General features: G+C 34.6%; 1 long non-coding RNA gene across 2 annotated transcripts in view; it reads left to right on the forward strand.

Annotated features, from left to right (window-relative positions):
* The window catches only part of LOC124174006, a 284348-nt gene that overhangs the window by 98790 nt on the left and 162929 nt on the right, over window positions 1–22629 (forward strand). For both annotated transcript variants that reach the window (XR_006868832.1, XR_006868833.1), the window contains exon 3: window positions 10038–10085. This is a non-coding gene — a long non-coding RNA (uncharacterized LOC124174006). The remainder of the gene's footprint in view (window positions 1–10037; window positions 10086–22629) is intronic.

Here is a 22629-nt window from a genome sequence, read left to right on the forward strand (position 1 = left end):
AAAACAATTCTGTTTTGCTGCCCTTGTGGGGAATTTATACTTCAAGAAAACAAAGAAATAGTGTCCGATTTTGTGATAGGGGCATATAGTGGGTATTTTGGGCTTTTACTTGGTGATCAAGATGAAACTTGGGTACCACATAGAGTTTGCAAGACATGTGTGGAATATTTAATGAACTGGGGAACAAGTAATAACCTATTTATTTAATCTGTTGTACTTATGGTTTGGAGAATCATTGAACCGCATTGATGACTGTTATTTCTGCATGGTGAAATTCGATGGCATAAATTAGAACCATCATAGCAAGTGAAATTATCCTAATATTGGCTCTGCAAGATGCCCATTTCCTCATTCTGATGAAGTATCTTTTCCAAAGGTTGTCAAAGAGGGAGACAATCTTGTATTCTATCAAGATGAATAGGGTTTCCTAAAGAAAATGGATCTTTCTGAACATAATCCCAGTCATTGACGTCTATTGATTGACAATTCTAAGCGAAGAATGAAATGCGTCCTCTTTCCCAATGGCAACAAGTTTGGTTCATGAGGTATTTCTTTCTTCAATTTCTCGAAAAAAATTAAATAGCAATCAGTGAGTTTTTATGTCCTACCTCATAGGTATTTTTATTTTCGCAAGTCAAATAGTCAAGTCAAATACAGCTGTCACCAAAAACTAACGCTTAATTTGTATTCTGGAGGTCAGTAACATCTTCAGTAGGCTCAAAAAACTCTCCAATACTGGTGTTTACCATTGTTATATTTTGATCTCATGAATTACGTTTCATCACTTACCATTTTTAGTCTGTCATGTGTACGCGACGTTAAATGTTCTAAAAGATGAGTAAACTTCTCTCATTACGTCTGGAATTATTTTTAGAGAACTAATCTTAACTCTTGACTTCCGGTGCGAAAAACAGCAAAAAGTACATGACGAACAAATCTTTTCTTTCAGACTCCCAATTTGTCTCTCGCCATCTCATTTTTCTCTCTTCCTCTCTTCGTGCCGACGTCAAACAGCCGTTTCTCGTGATTAAAGTCCCACGTTCATTAATGGCACTCTCACGCCTTCCTCCTCCAACATCCGGGCAACCTTTCTCACGTCCAACCCTCCACTCAAGGCTACGTCGCTCCACAGGTCCTAAGGCACTCCGGCCACAGCCTACGCCTAATCTAGCCAAAATCTCCATCCCTCCTCCAGAGCTCCGCCTACTCAGACTAACCTCTCATATATCTGCCCTCAACACATACTTTCTCGTACAACGATGCAACTACCAAATCTCTTGAGACCTGATACCACGTGACAATGAATTCTGCACCACATAGGTATCAAGCCGCGTTTCTTCGTTGCTAACCGCTCAACGCATCGTCATTCAGCGATGAACACGGTTTAAACGTATTTGAACGGTTTGGTGAGCAGTTTATATCCGAGTTTGACTTGAACGGCTTGGATTTAATACCGTATTATTATAACTAAACTCATTATCTGGCTATCCATCAGGTAAATAAAAGTTTGCAGGCTTACTGGTTTTAAATAAATACAATGAAGGAACACATAGTCAGACAAATTGACAGCAAGGATTGAACAACTTAAAAAATTCTCTCTTATCTACGAGAATTAAAATAATATTAAATGACAAACATAAATTAATTTTATGTCACATAAGTTAGATGAAAAAGTAGTTTCGATGAAAGTGACACAAGATTTTGAAATATATTCTATCCGACATAAAAACACGTAGTTACTTGAACGTTCTTGAAGAATTAATTTCCTATTATAAAGGGAAAAATAAATATGATTCTGTCCTTTACGGAAGGATTTATTTACTTTTATTATGCCATTCTTATCACGTTTCACCCAAAAATTATAGATAGCTTAATGAAAAATGGAATGCAATATTAAATACAAAATAATTCCATAATATTAATACTGTTTTCTTAAAACACTGCGAATGTGGAGACCCTCGGTGGCGGTTGGGTAAAGTCCTCGCCTGCCAAACCGCAGGTCGTAGGTTCGAATCCACCTGGGTAGGTGGTCCCTATCCAGGGCATGGATGTTTGTGTTGTGTATTTTTTATCCTCCGTTGTAAAGGCCTTAAAGTGCTGTTTTTGGGGAAGTTGGAAATATATAAATAAATAAATAAACTATTTTGTAATTATATTCCTCAACAGGGCTTTGTGGACTAGTATAGGTGTGTAACACAAAGCACTTGTAAGAGGGAAAAGCTGTAGAGAAAGGCCCCCAAAGTGATCACATAGAGTAGATGATGAAGGAGCTTTACTTAGAGTGCTGTGCCAAACCAATTTTCGAATTAATTCGAATTCAAATAGAAATTGAAAAATAATTTGAACGAATTATGGTTTTTATAGCGTATTTATTTCCTTCAATTGTCTTTTTTTCCTTTAATTATCTCAAGTAGAAATATGGCAAGTAAGATTACAATTAAAATTAGACCTATTTAAATGCTTGAAAACCTGTTCGCATCTGTTTCTCAACGTTATACGATAATTTAATTATATATTGCGGCTGCTTATAGGGTAGGGTAGTTTTCTCTTAGCTGCAAATGTAAACTGCTAATGTTTAATTTTGACATGCAATCCACATTGCCCTATTCAATAGCGAATATAAAGGTAACTCTTACCGGACCTTGAATTACAGCTGTAGTGTCCTCAAAACTTGACTCATCAGTTGATGAGAACTGAAAAGTGCTTGCTTCGGATGCTCAGCAAAATATTTTCAAAAAAAGGGTTTCCTGTATTGTGGAGTATCTGCAAGAATGGGGACGATATCTCTCGTAGCAATAAATAGGGAGACACCAAGTTACCTCCTGGTTCTTCTTACCACCTCCTTCTTTTCCTTGCTCAAATTCTCAAGTTGAAAGTTTTTCGTCAATAATTTTACTCATTTTTACACTCTTCAGATGTATGAAGCCGTCAACCCTAAGGGTAATGCACATTGGACGGAGTTGCAACTTTGGAGCGTTCCTGTCAGTACAGATATCCCATCCCACACCAATTTAAAGTGGCTAATTTGGTGAAACTATTCTATCAATTGGCTAATTTAGTATTCTTTCAATTTATTTCTCCATAGTCTTCGAAGGAATCCATCAAATACAATTAATTTATCTTTTCAAGTCTGGTATGTCTGGTCTGGTAAGGCTGGTCGGGTCATTAGATGGCTGAGATAATGAAATTGAGAAAGTAAATTATGGTCAAGTTTTCATGCCATTATTTTCCTCAGGTTTATCTAGGTAAATAAGGAAAGATACATAATGAACTGCCGCTCAGGGAATTGACTTCGAATCGGAGATTGATCCGTTGTGCGTGACCTTTGTCCCTTTTTTGAAACATTTTTCTTCTGTGTCAACCATGTATGGATGTCAAATGGTGACTTTTTTTTCCTTTCCCGAAGAATAATTTTCCTGTTATGGCTATCATATCTTTGGTTCACACTTGACGTTTTGAATCGGGTCTACAATAACACTCGTGGAAGTTCAGTTTTAAATATAATAACGTGGATCCATTTACGTTTATTGCCATATTTGTTGCCATAGCAGAAAGATATTCTTAGATAATCAGCTGTGCTCTAGCATTTCATATTCGGAATTTGTAATTGTTATTTCAGATGTGTGTGATAATTCCTTAAATTTATCATCGAAAATATGTGGCAAAGGAATTTTGGCGTTTTTATACATCCGTGAATGAAAGTAGAATAAATTATCTTGCGATGGAAGTTAAATTAGGTTTATGAAAAGCAATTTTAGCAATTACGTTCAACCGTTTTATCCTAATTTCAATTTTTGGTGAGTAATTGGAAGCCAGTTTTCAGATAACTTATTCTATTATAGCTTATAGTCTTTTTACTTTTCCCGGCAGAACCTATAAAGAATATTTTAGCAATTTAGTCTACTTGCGCATGACTCAAATCAATTCAAGATATTTCTGCGGTTTTCGTCGGAACTAATTTTTCCTCTAGGTAACATCACCCCGTCAAATTAATTTTTTTGAAGTTATTTAATTTTTTCCTTCAGTTATCCTGTCTAAAATTCCTTAATTAATTGTTAATAATTTCCCAGTGCCTATTAATCTCTTTAGTAAGGTCTGAATCTTATATTCTGCTGCCGAAAGGCTAAGAATGACGGTAGCTTCAATATAAAAACATCAAATCCATTCAAAGTCGGAATTGGGAATCAACTGCCGACTAAATCAACTGTTGAATAAACTCACCCATGGATGATTGAGTTCTATAAATAGAGACGGCTCGAAGTCCTATAAATGCCCTATATTGGCCCGAGTTGTGTGTATAAACATTCCAGGTATTCCTAGAAACCCGGCAACTTTTTTTCGACGTTATTACTCGTCCCGAAATGAAATGAAACGGTCGGAATGAGATCTCACAGTCCCGATCTATCCCTAGCTGATTGAGCTGCTCTCGGGGGGACGGGGAGACGGTAATCATTTCTTCGGTGGCCTTTGCCCCGAGGGGGTGGACAAAGCGAGAGAGCCAAGTTGGGGAAATTTTAGCATTCCGTCGCAGGGAAGTCGTGGAGATGGAGAGGGGGAGATAGCCGAGAGCATGGTCGTGTATAGCGGTAGGAAGGGTTGGGAAGGACGTGAGGGTTTCGGAGGAGAGGAAAGGTTCCGGTGAGCGACCGCTCTCTCTCCATCTCCGAATTTCCCGTGATGAGCCCTTCTCGAAAGTGGATTATCTCCAGGTAACCTGAAAGAGGTTGCGAGGTGAAACGTAGGCTACGTTCGGTGGGGTCGAGGGCAGTGATATGCCGGAGGAAAGGTTACTCGAGGCCAACGTGATGTCAGCACATCTCTGGGAGGAATTGCTGACAGTAATAGGATGCCTCACTGAATTTATGCGTAATATTGTTGTCCTTGTCAGTAATACTATTCAGGGCTTTCAAATGGCTTACCCAGGCTGCATTCACTTTCTTTATTATTCTAATGTATCAGTAGGAACGAGAAATTTCTTGAGGAAAACTGCGAAACATGGATCATTTTTGTTCTAATATTGGAGATTTTAGCTACCGCCTAAACTTTTCATTGCATGTAGTTTGTAACGGGGGAGGTGTGTGTATTTCAGTAATTTTAGCGACAACAGGCACTATAAGATGGATATTCCGTGAATGATTTTTTGCCTATAATCAAATGTAAAAGCCCAAAATAATAAGTGTAGTATTAAGTTTTGCATACACCTTTTATAATAATTTTTTAGTTTACCTACGAAATAATTTAGTTTTATGGAAGCAAGGAAAATAGTAATTCAAGTGTCTGTTAAGAAAATAATAAATATTATAACCAACTATTTTCATAAATGTTGAATTTAAAAAAAGCAGTTGAAGCATGGATAATACGGATTGAATACATAGAGTGCATAATTAAATAAACCGTGGTTTATTTCAATATTTTTGTAAAATAAATGTGGATATGGGTTCCATTGGCAATGATGAAAACTTTGCTTAAAAACTTAAAAACTAAAAAAACTGATTCAAAGAAGTCCACTTGTTAAATATTTTTTATTTCATCATAAATAGTATATTTGGTCAGAGTTTGGATAATAGGTTTGCCATGATTCGGATGAATAAATTATTTTATTCCAATTTGCCTCATCATTAGCAGCTTTAGAGATAATAAATGTGCTGGTAGTCATTGCTTAGAATCTATCAGTTTAATAGCTCAATCCACTTTTTTTTGTTTAAAAATAAAAGGATTTTAAACCACTCATAAAATATTTCGAGGAAAATGCTATACAAATACAAACATACGACAAAGAGATATGTATATTGTGCATTTGGTTTCTACAATGCTCATTTCAAATGTTTACTATATCCTATGAATTCATTAAATCTGTAGTCGTTTGACATTAGATTTTGATTTGATGTAGAATTTTCTTTATCGAGTTATTCATGAATATTTGTTGCATTCACTTTCTTTATTATTCTAATATATCAATGGGAACGAGACATTTCCTGTTGAAAACTGCGAAACACGGATCAATCTTGTTCTAATATTGGAGATTTTAGCTACTACCTAAAAATTTATTTTGCTACCTTTACGTACATTCCGTTCGCAATAACATTTTCCTTATTTAAATTGTTGAGAAACATCTAAATATGAAGTCAATCATCATGTCTGAAGCTTAATGTAATTGTGCATTATTTGCTCCTACCGTGTATCACGAAAACTAATTATTTTATGTCTTAACATCAAGGTTCATCCGAAATATTTCACATGAAATCTGGTCTATCTAAATTAGACGGTACGGTGAATCTTAGGATATTGATAAATCTGTGAGATTATCTCCACCTTGAATTTCAGTGGTCCATTCCAATTAATCCATTATACCTCGAAGCTAAAATACAACTCCGGACGCCAGACTTGCCTCAGTGGATGGGTAGTCTTATACGTCTTAGGTTCCATTGATTTCTCCGAGATTAAATTTAATTCACAAAATATGAGACTACAGAGAATGAATTACGAATTGAAAACAAAAAAAAAGAATGCCCCAACTATTTGGCATTTTTTTCTTTTTCCCGTCGGATGCTAACATACACTCCGCGATATTTATGGTGAATTTACTTCATTTTACCAAACCCGTTAATTACGATGAGGTGATATAAAATGTGCGCGAATTACATGTCGTGAAGCAAACGCGGCCGGAACATTAGTTGTCTCAAAAAAAAACGCATTGTCTCAAACGAAGCGTCTCTCACAAGTAAGAAACAAAAAAGGAACATCTGCTGCGATTTCACATGGATGGCCTTTAAAATTCTTTACGTAATAATTTTCTTTTGTTTCTTTTTCCTTTGGAAGTTATTGTTGATTTCACGTGAATTTTTACTTTTTCCGTTTTAAATTGAAATGTCTTTGGTAGAAATTTGTATCCCTTAGATAATATCGATAAAACTGAAATTATTCCGGCTTACCTGAGTTGACTTTAAAACAGTACTATCTCTTACATTTCTGGTCAGTGATTTTTAATGCCTTTTTTGTGGTTTTCCAAATTTTAACAATGAATCGAGAAAACCTCCACTTGTTAGTTAGTCTGACCTATTACTTTTTGAAACCGTAATATACTATCTACTTCGTCAGATCACCAATTCGAATCAAGTTAAACTCTTATTATATATTCAGATTTATAGCAGAAACTACTACTTTGTTGCCAATTTCATTCCTTTCTCTACTTAATTCAGGAAGATGAGAGACCACCTTTTTCCACGATGAAAAACTTGACAAAATGTTGAAATTTCTATAAAAACGCTATAAAATTGGCAATGGTGAACTGGTGGGAAGTTTCGAATTATACAGTATTTTACCCCGTTGGTAAATGATATTTAGTTATTTAAAGCTGAGTTTGGATCATACAAAATATATTTATGTCCTTTTAGCTTTCTAATTATGGAATTTAAGCTGGAAATATTGAATAATTACTTGGAGTACACCGTCAATAAATTACACTCGAACTTTCAACGAACCTCATAATGCATGAATATCCGTACCGATGTACGGGAAAATTATTTTCTGCTAATTCCGCATGACACGATGTAATGGTTAACTTAATTTAATTCGTAAGAGGTTCACCCAAAATCTAACGAACTCAGAATGTGGTGGTCCCTCTAGAAGTGATAAAATTACAGGTTGTCAGGATTAGTCTTGGCGTTGACAGCAAAAACATTCCACTTCTTTGTTTTTCTCTTACCCATCGCCATTTTCCTAAGGCCTGGTTATATTTCGTTACTAATCCTATCCTTATAGTATTCGAGAAATTAGAAGTGAAGTTGTTAAATCTCTCCCCCGGTTACATTTGGTAAGTACGAATAAAAATACTCTCGAAAAGTAATAGCAGTGGTTGGCTCAAACGCATTTTACGAAGACATTGAGCCGCATTAAAGCGTTGGATATCTGATGTTATATCCATGTCATTCATTAATTGAGCATTTTCCTTCTCGCTTTTCAAGAAAACTGCTGGCGATGGGCATGCGCTATTGAAAATCGGTTGAAAAATTGAACCTCATTTAATTAAGAAGAAAATAGCTCAGGGCACGCGCCTAATAGCAAATATCATGAAGGAAAATGATAATATAATAGTATCAAGACACTGGCACTGGCATTCCTAAATAACCTAATACAAGATTTATTTCGAGTAAAATTAGTTACAACGGCGAAAGGCCCGGTCACTACAGTGAAAGGGGTCGAGTCTTTGATGATATATTTACATTTTGAATATAGTAGCCTATTGAAAGTAATTGTTCAATTAAACCTTTGCTGTGCTGTGATTACAAAACATATTAATGAGTGTAAAAATTTCCACGATTTGGAAACTGTGGCTTCGATAAATCAGAAAATTATAAGGATAAGTGATTAAAATAAGCTTATTTGAATTATTTATCAGGTTTGAATTTATTTCAAGGTAGGTAATGCTTTGCATTTTATTTAAAAATATTCATATCTGTAATTTCATATTTACATAATGCCAAATAATTAAAATTTTGTGTAAATTAGTGCATACATTTTAATGGGTTATTCTTAAATTGTTGTGATTCTATGTAATCTGGAGAATGTTTTGCGATGAAATATGTATGACAGTTCTGTTGGAGTGAATAATACTTAATTCAGTATTCAAGGCATTGGAACTGACGTAGGTGGAAAATATTTAAGCTCTTGATAATCCTTTTAAAATCCTTTAATTCTAACGTGTCTATGTACGAGAATCATGATAAGCATGTAGCTTTTTCGTCATAGCAAAGAAAGTTTGGTATTTTGTTTGCAAATTGTATGACTAATTTCGCGTTTTATCATGCCAAAAAAGTTTTTAATTCCGCATTTATCGATTAAATGACGCGAAAATAATATTTGTTATCTGATTGTTTTAATGATTTGTTGAAATATTTGGTTAATCTTATGAGCATGGTTGTATTATATTTTAATACGCATGCGTGGATGAAAGGCTCACATTCTCATGGTCAGTGTTATTGAACAGGTTAAATGTTTTATATTTGTTATTCATATGTCTGCGTGACCCAGAGGGGTTTTACCAGCACTGATACAGGGAGGACCATAAATTGTAAAAATAGTATGCTGTATAGATTTTAAATGAATTTGAATGAGCGGTAAAGTGTAAATATAGTTGCATATATATCGTAAAAAGTAATAATTCCAGTGCAAGTTCTATTCAAGTTCTATATCAGTGCATTTCATTGTTGTGTTATTTAAGGTGGAAATTTGTAATTTTTATATTTCTTGCATAAATTCATCACTAGTTATTATAAATCTAACAGTAATGTTGTACTTTATAGTTTCCACTTCATCAATTTCTTATACATAGCAATATGCTACCTCTGCGATAAATAAAGTGAATCAAACAAAATAACCTGTAAAATTTGTGGGGTAATCTGTGATTTAATGCAAAAGCGTAATCTGGAGATGTGTTTCATTGAACACCCACGTGGCCCTGATTTTCTTACCTCAAACAGGGAAATGCGTTCGACGAGAAACTCTTCCAACGGTTACTTGCCTGCCGAAGGATTTAACAGCATCCGTAAAATCATGCATACCATTCAAATATGTTAAAACTGTGACAGACACCCTGCGCTCAGAGGAACATTTGTTAAGTTCATAGTCGCTGTTCTTCTATGCTACTTCTGACATCCGCAAACTTTCTTCGTCCCATTTCGCATGAGTTGACTTTTGTGCAATATGAAAATATAAATAAAAATTGCATTCTTCTTGTAGCAAGTAGTACGTGGATGAATTTTTCTTGTTTTGGATATATTGAAGGAAAATTTGTGCTATGGTACATGTTTTGGTTGAAACGACTTCAAGTTTTGTTAATAATTACTTTTGTTATTTATCTTCATAGATGCTTTATCGATTTGTTCTACTCATAAAAGTTAATCATTTCAAAATACAAAACCAAAATAGGACTTTTCCTATGATTGCGGTATCCCAAAAATTGTAATAAAGTCATCTCAGTTATCTCAAGTATCTTTCAAATCTTCGTTGGGTCTTATAATATTTTCTCTCTTTTACAGAAAATGCTGTTTTATTTGGTCAACCATACAAGCGGGTAGAGATATAAGGTAAGGAATGAGAAGACAAACTATAGAAATATATTTCATTCATGCTATGTAGTTATCAATTTGCGTACTCGAATTCCAGCCATTCACATTCATGCAGCAGGAATTACATAATTTTACCTAGAATATTTACCATGAGAAGATGATTGTGGTAGATTAAGAGTTATGAGGTATTTTGATGAAAAGAGTGAAGTAGAAAAATAAATGTATTAATATGCAAATACCATTTTTTAAGCTGAGATACTTGGCAAAAAATGATGGATCTGTTGTAAAGTGAGGATAAGGCTAAAAAAAATTGATTCTAATGTTATTTGATTTATCATATTGAGCAATATACATCTTGATTTATCAAGTTGTATATTGCTAAAGAGGTTGTTGACTAAAAATTCCAATCACGCCTATATTTTGATTATCTATTTAATTTTAACAACATTATGACAATTAAGTCCAGGTTTGTTGGTAATAACAAAATGTAGCCTTTAGTATAGTATTAGGTGACTTGTAATCGATTAGAGGTAATCATTAAATTTATGGATGCTGAATTATTTCTTGGACCCCGGGGTATTTTGCCTGCTAAAAGCATCAAACGTCATTCGCGCTACGTCAATATTAATGCATGCTAACAGAGTATTTATTTTTTATCCCTTCGGAGTACAAATATTCACCAGGTGAAGTTTCAGAAGCATCAATTGCTGTTCGGAAATCCTAAATTGAGGAAATAGAAATTATTTGAGACTTCCAAACATTTTGAATGGATATCAATTTGTTCATGTTCTCCCCAGTAAGACATTATTTATATTTATAAATTCTATCAATTTCGCACGGCCTCTTTTTGCTGCAATTATTTTTTATGTCAACATATTTCTTGTGTTATGTTACTTTTAATTTAAAGGGATTACAAGTGGTTTTTACTTGCTATTGCTTATATTCAATAATTTCACGAAGGAAGAAAAATTTATTTCAAATTCGCTGTTGATTTTCTTACATAATGTGTGACGGTAATAAATTATCATACAAAAAAATAATCCCCAAAAAACTAATAATAATTATATGGTATAATTTGAACACATAACACTTTAGTCACCTCCAGTATATTATCTGCTGAAAAGGTCTCCAGCCTTCGTACTTTTTGTTTTTCTTAGCCAATGATACTTTAAATACTAAGAAATTGTCTTGAATGTGAATATGACTTCTTACTCAAATACATGTCATTTCCAGTGGCATATACTGCCTCAACCTACTGTTATATACTCTAAAATAACAAATGGGCCACTTAGTAGCATTATCCTTTAATAAAATTATAACTAAGTAATTCAATATGCCATCAAAAATCAATTATCTGCGGGATTGCTTTCTGGCTGTTTTAAAACTCAATAATCATAAACTCATTACCAATAATATGTCAAGTTGGTAAAGTATTGGTGAGGGTAGAAGTGAAAACTTTTACTATTTTCCGTTAAGTTTACGTAGAATGACCCACGCATGTACAAAATGATACCAGTGGTTTACTCTTTTGATTTCGTAAATCTAAGAATAACTGCATTAGTTTTACTCTAGTAACTGTTACGCTAAAAAATTGGCAAGATACGACTTGTCAAATGGATATAACGCGGTCTCATCATTTCTTCGCACGTGTAGTTTGAGTAGCCATAGAGGACTTACTTCACGGCGGACTTCAGTGCCCCTCGGAAGACGTCGAGCTATGTGCTAATAGGCCCACGAAACTTGAGCTAAGGTATGCCTCAAAAGCGAAGGTATATCTGCAGTAGCCAGGGATGCAACATTGGGTCCATTAAAGGAGCCGGTTACTGTGGTCAAAGTTCCCTATTTTGGATAGGTAATTGTGTATTGTGGAAGGAAAGGGTCGAGAGAAAAGTTTTCCCTTCTCCTATATTTTCAATGGAATATCTTAGCAACTCGAAATTTCCTATGATTAAACCCTCTATTGAGTTTTGTGGGGTGTTAATATGTTATTAAAGCTCGTGATAAAGATTAGTTTGAGCGAATTAATTAATTCACGTAGACTGGTTGAGACTATTCAATAGCATTATCATGACACCATGATTAATGCGATGCTATATATAGTTGCAAAGTGATGACTGATTGGCATAAATTCCCAGCCAAAACTGTGATAGGTGTGGGTAAATGGGTTATGGGACGTAAAAGTTAAAAAAAATCATCGGAGTGAAAAATCCGCAAACAAGAAAAGTCGATTTTTTTCAAGATAAATCGACTTGAATTAACATGAGCCCTTTAGGAAAAAACTATTTTCGCTATCATGGGGTATTTAAAAATTTTCCAGGAGCATGATATTTCAATGACATAAACTAGATTTTTTGACTAATTTAAAAAAATGTGGTTCTCCCTTCGATATGTTTCTATTTAGTATTTTTCACTATTTTTTTAAGATCTCCCATGCTTTTAACAAGCTTTAATTTTTCCTCAACTTAACTACTAGTTACATACAGAGCATTGCACACATATTATATGGATTAGACCGAATATACCATAACTCAGAAAGTATATTCCTCCATTATCAAAAAGTAATCTATGGCAAAAGTTTTCTAAAGCTATACAATCCAAAGCTAAAACCTTAAGTCCTTAATCGGGAAACTTGATAAAAACGTAATGATCGGACTGGAATAAAATTTATGCTGACCTATTAAGGGGCTTTAACGATTTCAAGGGTCTATTTCCTGGTTAATAATTCAAGTACATTCACGGGGAAAGTAATTGGCTGCACATCGATTAAACCTATGGACGATTTACGGGCCGCCGAAGGAGCCATTCGCCATGGTGGCAATTACCTTAAAAGCAGGTTGATCTGTTTAGGGTCCTAGTCCTCTAATACCAAATGGATAGAGCCACTCTAGCATTAGTTATTGAACCGCGATCAATCCTGGTTACTCAGACGACAGCCAAACAATTTCTCAGAATTCTAGCATTGCAAATTCATAGATGCACCGAAGATGGGTGAAACCACACGGCGACATCACAGTGATGGATCATTGGAATCTCTCCTGACATGCATGAAAAACTGTTCTCCGCCTATATGAACAGACGATTAAGCTCAAGTAAACACAGCAATGATTATGTATGGGAGCCATACATAAACACAAACAAATACGCATAGTTCTAAATAACTTTTTCAGATCATTTTTCACTATATGGGCATCTGACACATTTCTTTCTGAGGGTGAAGACTGATATGATCGAATCCATTGAAATCGTTCCATTATAGAATCCGAGATAGCGAAATCCTTGTGTCCTAGTGTCACTTTATAAAAATAACCAAGGCAAGGGAATTGTAGTTGGTGTAACGCGGGTGAGTGTCGTTGAAAATTAAAAACACTCGTCTAATTTGCACCAAAATAATTAGTCTCATTTAAGTGCATTGTCCCGCTAGTTTGATATTATATTTGCAAAAAAATACATTCGAAAAAGTTAGCATTTTTAACCTACGTGAAAATGTTCGTGGACGAACTAAGTACGATGCTGTACGAGGAATCACTCTTTTTATTACACTATATCACCGTCCTCTCGACCATTCAAAATAAAGAAGTATTGGCTATGTCTCATTTATTACCATTGAAAAACATACTCCTACACTGGTATTTTAATGTGTAAGCTTTTGCTAATCAGCATTTACAATTTCATATAGATACATTTCTATGGAAATACATTTTCTTTTTAAGATGTGATTTTTCATAATAATCAACTCCTTTCACCGGGTGCTCATTACCAAAATCACATTACTAAAAAACTACATCTAATTACTAAAATTGATGAAGTAACTAAATGCTCAAAAAACTTTCCCGAGAAGCTTAGCTGTATTTTTAAATTGTCTTGGTGAAGTTGACAGCTACAATTTGCTAAACATTTTTATAAAATATAAAATAAGACGTATACCCTTTTTTTCATTTGACATTACATTATAACGGTTATTTGATCGCAATTTTATCTAATGTATGGTGAACTTATACAGTCTATCGTCAGTAGTTGAAAAGTTCATGCAATGGATTCAGGTGGATTGGCAAATTAAATATTTACGTCGGCTTCATCAATTCGTCCTGCATACGTTTAAATAGTGAGTCTCCTACGCACGAGTCCAACCTCTCTACGTCGTGCTAGTAGTAGGATGGCGACGGGTGACAAGGAGGGATAGCAGCTAACAGCCAGATTTGCAAACGTTATTAAGTTTGTCAGTTGTTTCTCCAACAAAAAATTGAATGAATTTGATTTTGTAGGAAATTGTATTGGGTTAAAAATTTGCAGCGACTGTAGGAAAATGCCTCGGATTTCCTTTCGCGTTCAAGGTTGGATTTCTTCCGGAGCTTCCTGGTTGTAGTCTGCCATCGCCATCACGGTGTTGGAAAATTTTCCGGTATCATTCACGTTTTCTAATGTTCTTGATGGCGTTTTTATATTGTACATCCAATCTCCCCTATGCACGCCTGACCACATTTGCATAGGTCGTTCTCCATTGGCTCAAGGTTCTTTTAGTCTTAGATCGTCCTTCGGTGATTTGAGGATGACCTTAATTTTACTCGCAGGTGATTGGATGGCTTCAGTATTGAATTTCTTCAGTATAATAGCTCTTTTGTAAAAGATGATAGACACGTAGAACAAACAGGCTCTAGATAGGTGCGTCTGTTTCTCTTCATTATACTCCCGCCTGTTAGTGGCCTCATTTAGGACTTGGTTATAAAATTCTGCCGTCTATGAAATGATCAAACCAGCAACAGTCTGAACTATTTTTAGGACGTACGGATGATTTTCGTTTTTATGTAATTTTGTAGTAATTTAAGAGAACGCAGTTTTGAGGTCTTATTTCAATTGTGCTTCTTTTATTTCAAGTATAAGATAATTATGTTCTAATGGTTCAAATTATGAACTTAACGAAAATTAAAGTTCTAATATATTTAGCCTTAGCATTTTATATAGCATTAGCGTGGTAAGCTAAATAAAATGTATCTCTCTGCTATTTTTATATATTAGGACTCAGCCGCAACGGTAAATTTTCAGTTTCTCTTAATTCCTAGTAGGAGGTAAATTTGATAAAAAATGGCATCATCACGCCTACCCTTTAATGAACTTCGTCGATGAGCAATTTCTCAGAAGGCAAGAAAGAGCTTACAAAAATGCCTGGCAAGGAATAAGCCGTCGCAGAGTCGAACCATGAAATGAAAGGAAAAGGCCGGAAAAAATCAGGAAACCAGGCTTTTTCCCAGTGTTCTGAGGCTTTTTTGCGGTGGAGAAGAAAAATATTTTATTTTTTATTTATTTTTTACCTTTTTTGTCAAATAATGATTGTGGTTAGTTCCCACGCCGCGAAAAAGTGAAAAAAATATTCTTCAGTCTTTTCTCGAGTTTTAATTAGGGGTCTCCTGAGGGGGGAAAAGGGCTCATAAATTTGCATATTAATTTGGAGCAAAAAGGAATGTGGAAGGAACGTATGAAGAGGGCTAAATGAAGGGGGTAACAGAGATGGGTTTATTTTTTTCCCGGACGTAGGAATTCTCCATTTTTGCCGGCCCCTTTGAGTGGCGGGAAACGTTTTAGAAACCTTGGATGTGCTGGAAAAGGAGAAAGGAAAACGACGGAGGGGATCGTCTTGAGTCGGGTAAAATTCTCGAGGAAAGTAAAGAGCGGAATGGAAGATGGGATCACATGATGAAAGTGACAGATCGAGGCGAGGAGTTCTCATGCAGAGGCGTGGATTATTTTGGGTTAATGGAGGAAGGCAGCGAGAAGAAGGGAACGAACGAGATGTGTCGGCGGTGATTTGCAAAATTTAAAAATATATCATCATTCACTGCAGTGAGTAATATATAGCGCATTTTCACTTATATGGATCAGTTTTTACTGTGATGAAAATATCAAAACCTCTTCATCAAACTTATACCTAACATCGCTATCAAAATTTATTGATGTTCTTTCGCCAAATTCCTGAAAATCGCAAAAAATCGTAATTTCTAACCAAACAAAGCCTCATACGGCGGTATTGGATTTGAGACCTGGGCATCATCATATATTTTTGGAAAATAGCATTCCATGCCGAACGTAGAACAACGATTTAAATCAAGTTAAATTGCATGGTGTTTTGTGAATTGACGTGAATGTGAGGACGTATGTACACAAACCCAATACAATAGCGCGAATAACCCATGGAGAATAAAGTCATTCGCCTTGATCAGGAAAATGTTTTCTCTGATGATTATTCGCACAATTTGTGCTTTTCGGGGTATTACCGGAAAACTTATCGCCGTGACTCATCTGGGTGTACTTAAAACGAATGCAATAGCGCCTCATTTACCATTTTTGAGAAAATGCGCTAAAAATTAAATGGGAGTGGGTGACTTGATACAAAGTGTTTTTCTCTCTTCCTCTCTCCGGTATTGAATGATGAAACAGATATACATGAAAACGCTTTCGAATGCGGATATAAATTACCTTTTTGCATTTTCACTGCAGGGGAAAAGGGAGGGACTCTTTTAAGTTTAGATGGGCTCAAGTTCAGGGCCCACCAAAGATTAATTATTGATATAAATTTGTATACTTGCAGCAAAATTTGCTTTTGCTCTGTGTTCTGAGGCTTTTTGTGGCGGAGAAAAGATATTTTTTTTAATTTTTGACCTTTTTGAACACTAGAAATAGCATAAATGGGGAAATGGGAACAACGTGTAATATGCTATGACGGAAATGGATAATAATAGGAAATAGAGCTACGAAACAATTATTGAGGGAAACTGACCACTTTTCACTGCGGGCATAATTTATTTTTTTGTTTTTTAATTGCTGAGGAAAAGGGAGAGACTCATTAAAGAGAGTTGAGTTCAATTCCAGTGCCCATGAGGGAATATTGATCTAAATTTGCTGACCTTAGATTCTTTAGCACGGTTTCTTTTATGCTGTACGCGATTACTCTCTTCTATACATAGTTGAGCTGCGAAGGAGGAAGTTATGGCGTCAGTTATGAAGGACTTTTGTTCTTTTTACTTCTTTGTGACTTCTACAACTGTGTTGAATTCCAGTTGTTTCTTCAATATCGTTTCATATGCTATATTATTCCTTTCACGCTATTCAATCAGGATATGATTTTTTTCCATGCCCTACACATGGAATATGAAGTTATTTTTTTCCTTGTTTTTGAAATTATTTGCATACTTCAATATTAAATTTTTCACGCAATTTTAGATTTTTCAATTTGGCGTGAAAATTGATATCATGCGAGTTAAAGTAATTTTTTATTAAAGCTTTTGTTCATACCTCCTATCCAATACGTTGTAATATTGAGATGAATAACCTTTCCGATGGCATGCAGTCCCAATTTTTCTTTACCTGTATCAAAGTAATATTGCCATATTAATATGCCTGGAATGCCTCTACAATGTTGGCCACTTAAACAGCACGTGTTTTCGCAATAGATATTTGCAAAAATAATCCTTGGTGATTCCATGTCATTCATTAGTCCTAGAATATTTTCATTTTTGGATAATTTATTTTGCGGGTGATATGTGTAGTAATTGGTATAATTTCTGGCTTTTGTAGCTCCTTTTTATGCACAGCTTTAATGAATGCAATGAAGAAAATTAATAATATTTTTGAATATTTTGAAAAGTTTCGTTCGTCGATTTCTTTCATATTATCTATGAATACTCATTCCATCTGCAGAGGTTAAATATTTTTAGTATTCAAATTGTAGCTGTTGAAAGGGGTAAGTGGGCATAGCTAGGATTGGAATTAGTGTTTAGTTGATGGATCTTATAAACCAAACTACGCCGGGATAATTATCGCGATATTTTTTGGATATCCAATCGTTTAGTCATTATATGTCCGGCTAGAAGACTTATTTTTCCGCCCAATCCTTTTTATCCTTCGGCAATTGGTAAAACGGGAAAAGTGCAGGTGATAAAATAGCCAATATAATGAGGCCCTAATTCCCGACGAATATGGGGCATGAAGATGACCCTGCCACCACTTCTGGCAATATGAATATGCCTTGATGGCATATTTCATCTTTTAAGATGAACACTTTATTCTCTTTAAGACTTTCGTTTTTCCGAGTGCGGTTGCCGAAATCAGCATCTTGAATCTTTTCTTCGTCTTTTCATTCCAACGTATTTCTTCTCTTTCACATCCTTCTCTACCTGTTCTATATATTTTGTTCGAGGTCATCCTTTTCCGTTCTTGCCATTCACTTGTCCCTCCACAATTGTCTTCATCAGGCCATTCTTCTTCCATCAGGTCTTCATGTCTCAAGATGTGGTCAATAAGTTTGCTCCGTCTTCTTATTAAGACTCATGAGGCTTCACTTCTCAACTACTCTTCTTAGGACTTCCTCATTACTAACTCGGTCCATCCATTTGATCCTCATCATTCTTCTGTAGCACCACATTTCGAAGGCCTCTATCCTTGCTTTCTCCGCTGCTGTCATTGTTCATGCCTCACTTCCATATAGGAGCATATATGAAATGTAGGTTCTTATAAATTGTTCTCTTACTTCCATAATTCAGTTTCCCGCAAGTAGGAGTAAGCAGGTCTCTCTTTTGATGAAATGCTCTCTTCACAAGGACTACTCTGATGATAATTTTTTCTTGCTTCTCCCGTCAATAGTTCTCCTGCTTCCCTAAATAAAAGAATTAATCCACCTCCACCAGGAGGACCAGTTTGTATTGACTTCTTCTCTTCTGCTGCATACTAATATCTTGGTTTTCATGGTAGTTATTTTCAGTTGATATTTACCCATTACCTTACCAATATTAACCCCACTATTTTTCAAATCCTTCTCAGTTTCTGCTGTGACGGCTATGGCATCGGCAAATCTTAGCATGCTAATTTTTATTCCATGAATATCCACTCCCGAAGCCTTTTATTTGATTTCATTAATTGCTTTCTCGATGTAAACGTTGAAAATTACGGGTGACAAGCACAGCCTTGTCTCACTACTTTTCTAATTCTTGCCTTTCCTAAGTCTTCACGGCTGGGCCCTGATTTTATCAAAGCTACTTGTTTTTTGTATTAAGTGCGGATGATTCTTCTGTCATTGTATAGAACTCCAATTTTTATTTAAGGATTCCATTGGGCTCCAATCCACAATGTCAAACTCCACCACGCAACCAATGTCCACGAACGCAACGAACGTTGGTTTGCTCTTTTCCACTCTCTTCTCTATGAGCATTCGAAGAGCCAATTGTGCTTTCCTCGTGCCTCTGCTTTTTCTGGATCCAAATTGGTCCTCATCCAGATACTCTTCCGATATTCGTTCTATTCTTCTATAGATGATCCTTGTATGAACTCTATAGATGTACATTAATAATTAGCAGTGCTCTTTGACTATTTTCTATTAAAAATCTGAAAACACTTTCATCATTGCTTATACTAAAATTAGAATTTATACCAATTATATTATACTAATTTAATCATCCTCTTTTTATCATCATCATTTAAGAATTAATATAATCATCCGCTCTCTAGTTAATTAAACATTTTAAATTTTAATGGAAATAAATTCAATAATAATTGAATCTGAAATATTCATCGCCGAATCTTGAGAAGAAGTACAAAAATGGAATGTGATTGAAAAGTGAGCCTCTATTTAGTCCATAAGCCTCTCAGTTAAGTTTTCTTTAGCTGTGGAAAACGTTTATCTTATCTTCATGCTGAATGAATGGTAGCCTTAGAAACGAGAAAAGTTTCTTTTCAACGTTCATATTTCACATAAGATAACTCTTTCCCATTTATTTTTATTTTCACTCGCAGCCATCTAAGATTTTTATTAGATATGTTCTAAACTTATTAATTGAAATATAAATTTCCTTGTTTGGATTTTTTTTAAGTTAACAGAACGTAAATTTTAATATTTTGAAAGTCACTCAAGGGATTTTAAGCAACCCCTTGTTCAAGTCTAAATATTTTTTTTACAAATTTAAAAATACGTGACACCAATCATCATCAGTCAGTTGAATATTACGCTTTGTCAGTATTTTAATGAATTTAATACATCTTTCAGTAGCTTTCACAAGATAGTTTTCGTCATTTGCCTCAATTGAATACGTATCTAAAACAATAGAGTTTTCACCTTTAGATATCTCAATTGAATTTAAGCTATTTAAGGAACAAACGTATCAGTCACTACTTATGTGGTACACTTTTGCCATCTTGGCCTCATTTTCACGACATATTTGCAATTGATGGAGCAGATATACTGATCCAGGACGTATCCACCTAGATTCTTATATTTTCTTCAGCCAACAGCCCTGCTTTAAATACGATGGATTTACTTTACCTTTATCTGCTCGTGTTCCTTTGAGTGATAAAACTATTTTGCTGGGTTCCTCCATATAAACTCGCCAAAATCACGTTTCATTGCAGGTCCACCCATTATTCAGCCCGTGTCTATTTCCCTAATTGTCATTATGTAGATTTTAGTCAAATTTTACAAGGTAAAAGATGTGAACGAGGAGCGTGATATGTAGTGAGTGTGAAATCCATTTTCGATGAGTTCACTCCGTGAAAATTCATTATGGAAATGGAGGATGCTTTTTTTTACCTGGATCAATACCAGCATAAATGAAGATTACTACCTGCAACCGTGAATCAAGCTCCACAAAAATAATAATTGCTTCAATATAAAATTTCATAGAATAAAAATATTAAGATAGAGTTTATAAATTCTCTTAAAAACATTTTAGATATATTTATATTTAGTGTCGTTTCCAGTATAACGAAATCAATAGAAAGATTTAGCCAGTTGAAATTTTAAAGTAACTTTTGATAAATGGCTTTAAATACGATATCAACCTAAAACAAACTTCCTCATCCCAAATTAAATTTCATCAACCGGCTTCTAGCGCCATGAGAAAAGAAGACTGAGCGTAACATTTAAGATTAAATTTGGTATTCCATTTCTCTGATGGCATTCTTATTTGGGTGGGTTATAGTGAAACGTTTGATCAAATGATATGACTTTATGGAATTTTGTTCTTTTTCTAGCATCAACTATTCTTGATTTGTTTTTTTTAATGAAAAGAAACGATCAAGATAGAATAAGTATTATCGCCAGCTTTAATTAGCTCTGCTGCTCGATTCTATGCTTTTTAATATGAACATTCTGTACTTATAATGAGCATTAATTATTATGAATACAGGCCTTATCGAAATTAAAGAGACAAATGAAGACGTAATTTTTTATTTCTCTGCTTTAAATTAAGAATATGCTCGCTGCGATCAATGTCTCTTTTATTTTAAAAAAAATTTCTCGCCTAGATGAATCAAAACCTGAATATTTTAATAAGTTCTCAAGATGTGGCTATTGATTCAGTGAGAAAAAGTAATTAATTAGCCAGTTTTGCTGCTAAGCCCAATATGAAAGAGATAAGCATGTCACAGTGCCTCAGAAAGCACATATTGTAAATTTGTGAGAGGCATTGCCTTGATATGAGATTAAATTATGCTGTGGAGTGTCCTATAGATAAAGGTTTTTGAAGCATTTATTGCCTTTACTGGGATTTCCTCGCGGATGTTGGATAGAATTGAATGCTCATTTCGACATGACTGTTGTTGATTGTGAAAATGTTTTACGTTTGGCTTTGCTCTGAAGCTCCTCACGAAAGTATTCTTTACTTTCCGTGATGGTTAAGTGGTGGTGATTTCTGGTATGTGGCCCTTTGCAACCTGTGTCTGCCGTGAAATTGGCCTCTTATCATCCAATTTCCATTCCACATTTGTTATCTAATTTTGAACGGGATTAATCTCTTCCTTCTCACTGAAAAGTATCAAAGTTTACATTCCATATTTAATGGTATGATTTCATGTCTGTATTCACCCACTTACTCTTTTTTAAGTTGTGCATGAAATAGGGGTTATCAATTTATCTCAACGAGACAATATAAACAATAATTTAGGATAATAATATACATGACTGAAAATATATAGCCAAAATAGTTTTAATCTTATTTATTTAACTGAAGGTTAAGGATGCCAATTGTAATAAATCATGTTAAAATTAATTTGTGATTAACAGACCAAACATATTGTGATAAGTGAGAAAGGAATCTCGTGAATCAAATCGCAGTTAGTGTTTCCTGTGTTACAAACATTATGTGATGAACATGAATCCGATTATAGGCTTAAAATTGACAATTACTTGGATAATAGGTCTATTTTCAATTACATTTTTTTATAAAAATATGTAAAGTCATCGTTTTGGAAATATTATTTATATATAAATATTTATTATTCCAATATCATTGTATGAAAACTTGTTAACAGTGGAGTGAAATAATCGTTTAAATATTTTTAATCGTCTCCCACAGTAATTTAGAGTAAAAATAACGAAACAAATTAATCTAAAAAACATTAATTAAATAAAGAGAAAGCGACACTGCAAAAGTAATTTATCAGAAAAGAACTTAGAATTATGGTTCAGATTTTCGTTTTTTTAATTAAGCCTTATAATTAAAGAACTAATGTCGGAGAAATAGAGCAAAAAGGTACTATTAAATCAACAAGATAACTCATGTCTAAGTCATTCTAAAGTATCTCG

Source organism: Ischnura elegans, chromosome 2, assembly GCF_921293095.1.
Source record: "Ischnura elegans chromosome 2, ioIscEleg1.1, whole genome shotgun sequence".
Taxonomy (NCBI): domain Eukaryota; kingdom Metazoa; phylum Arthropoda; class Insecta; order Odonata; family Coenagrionidae; genus Ischnura; species Ischnura elegans.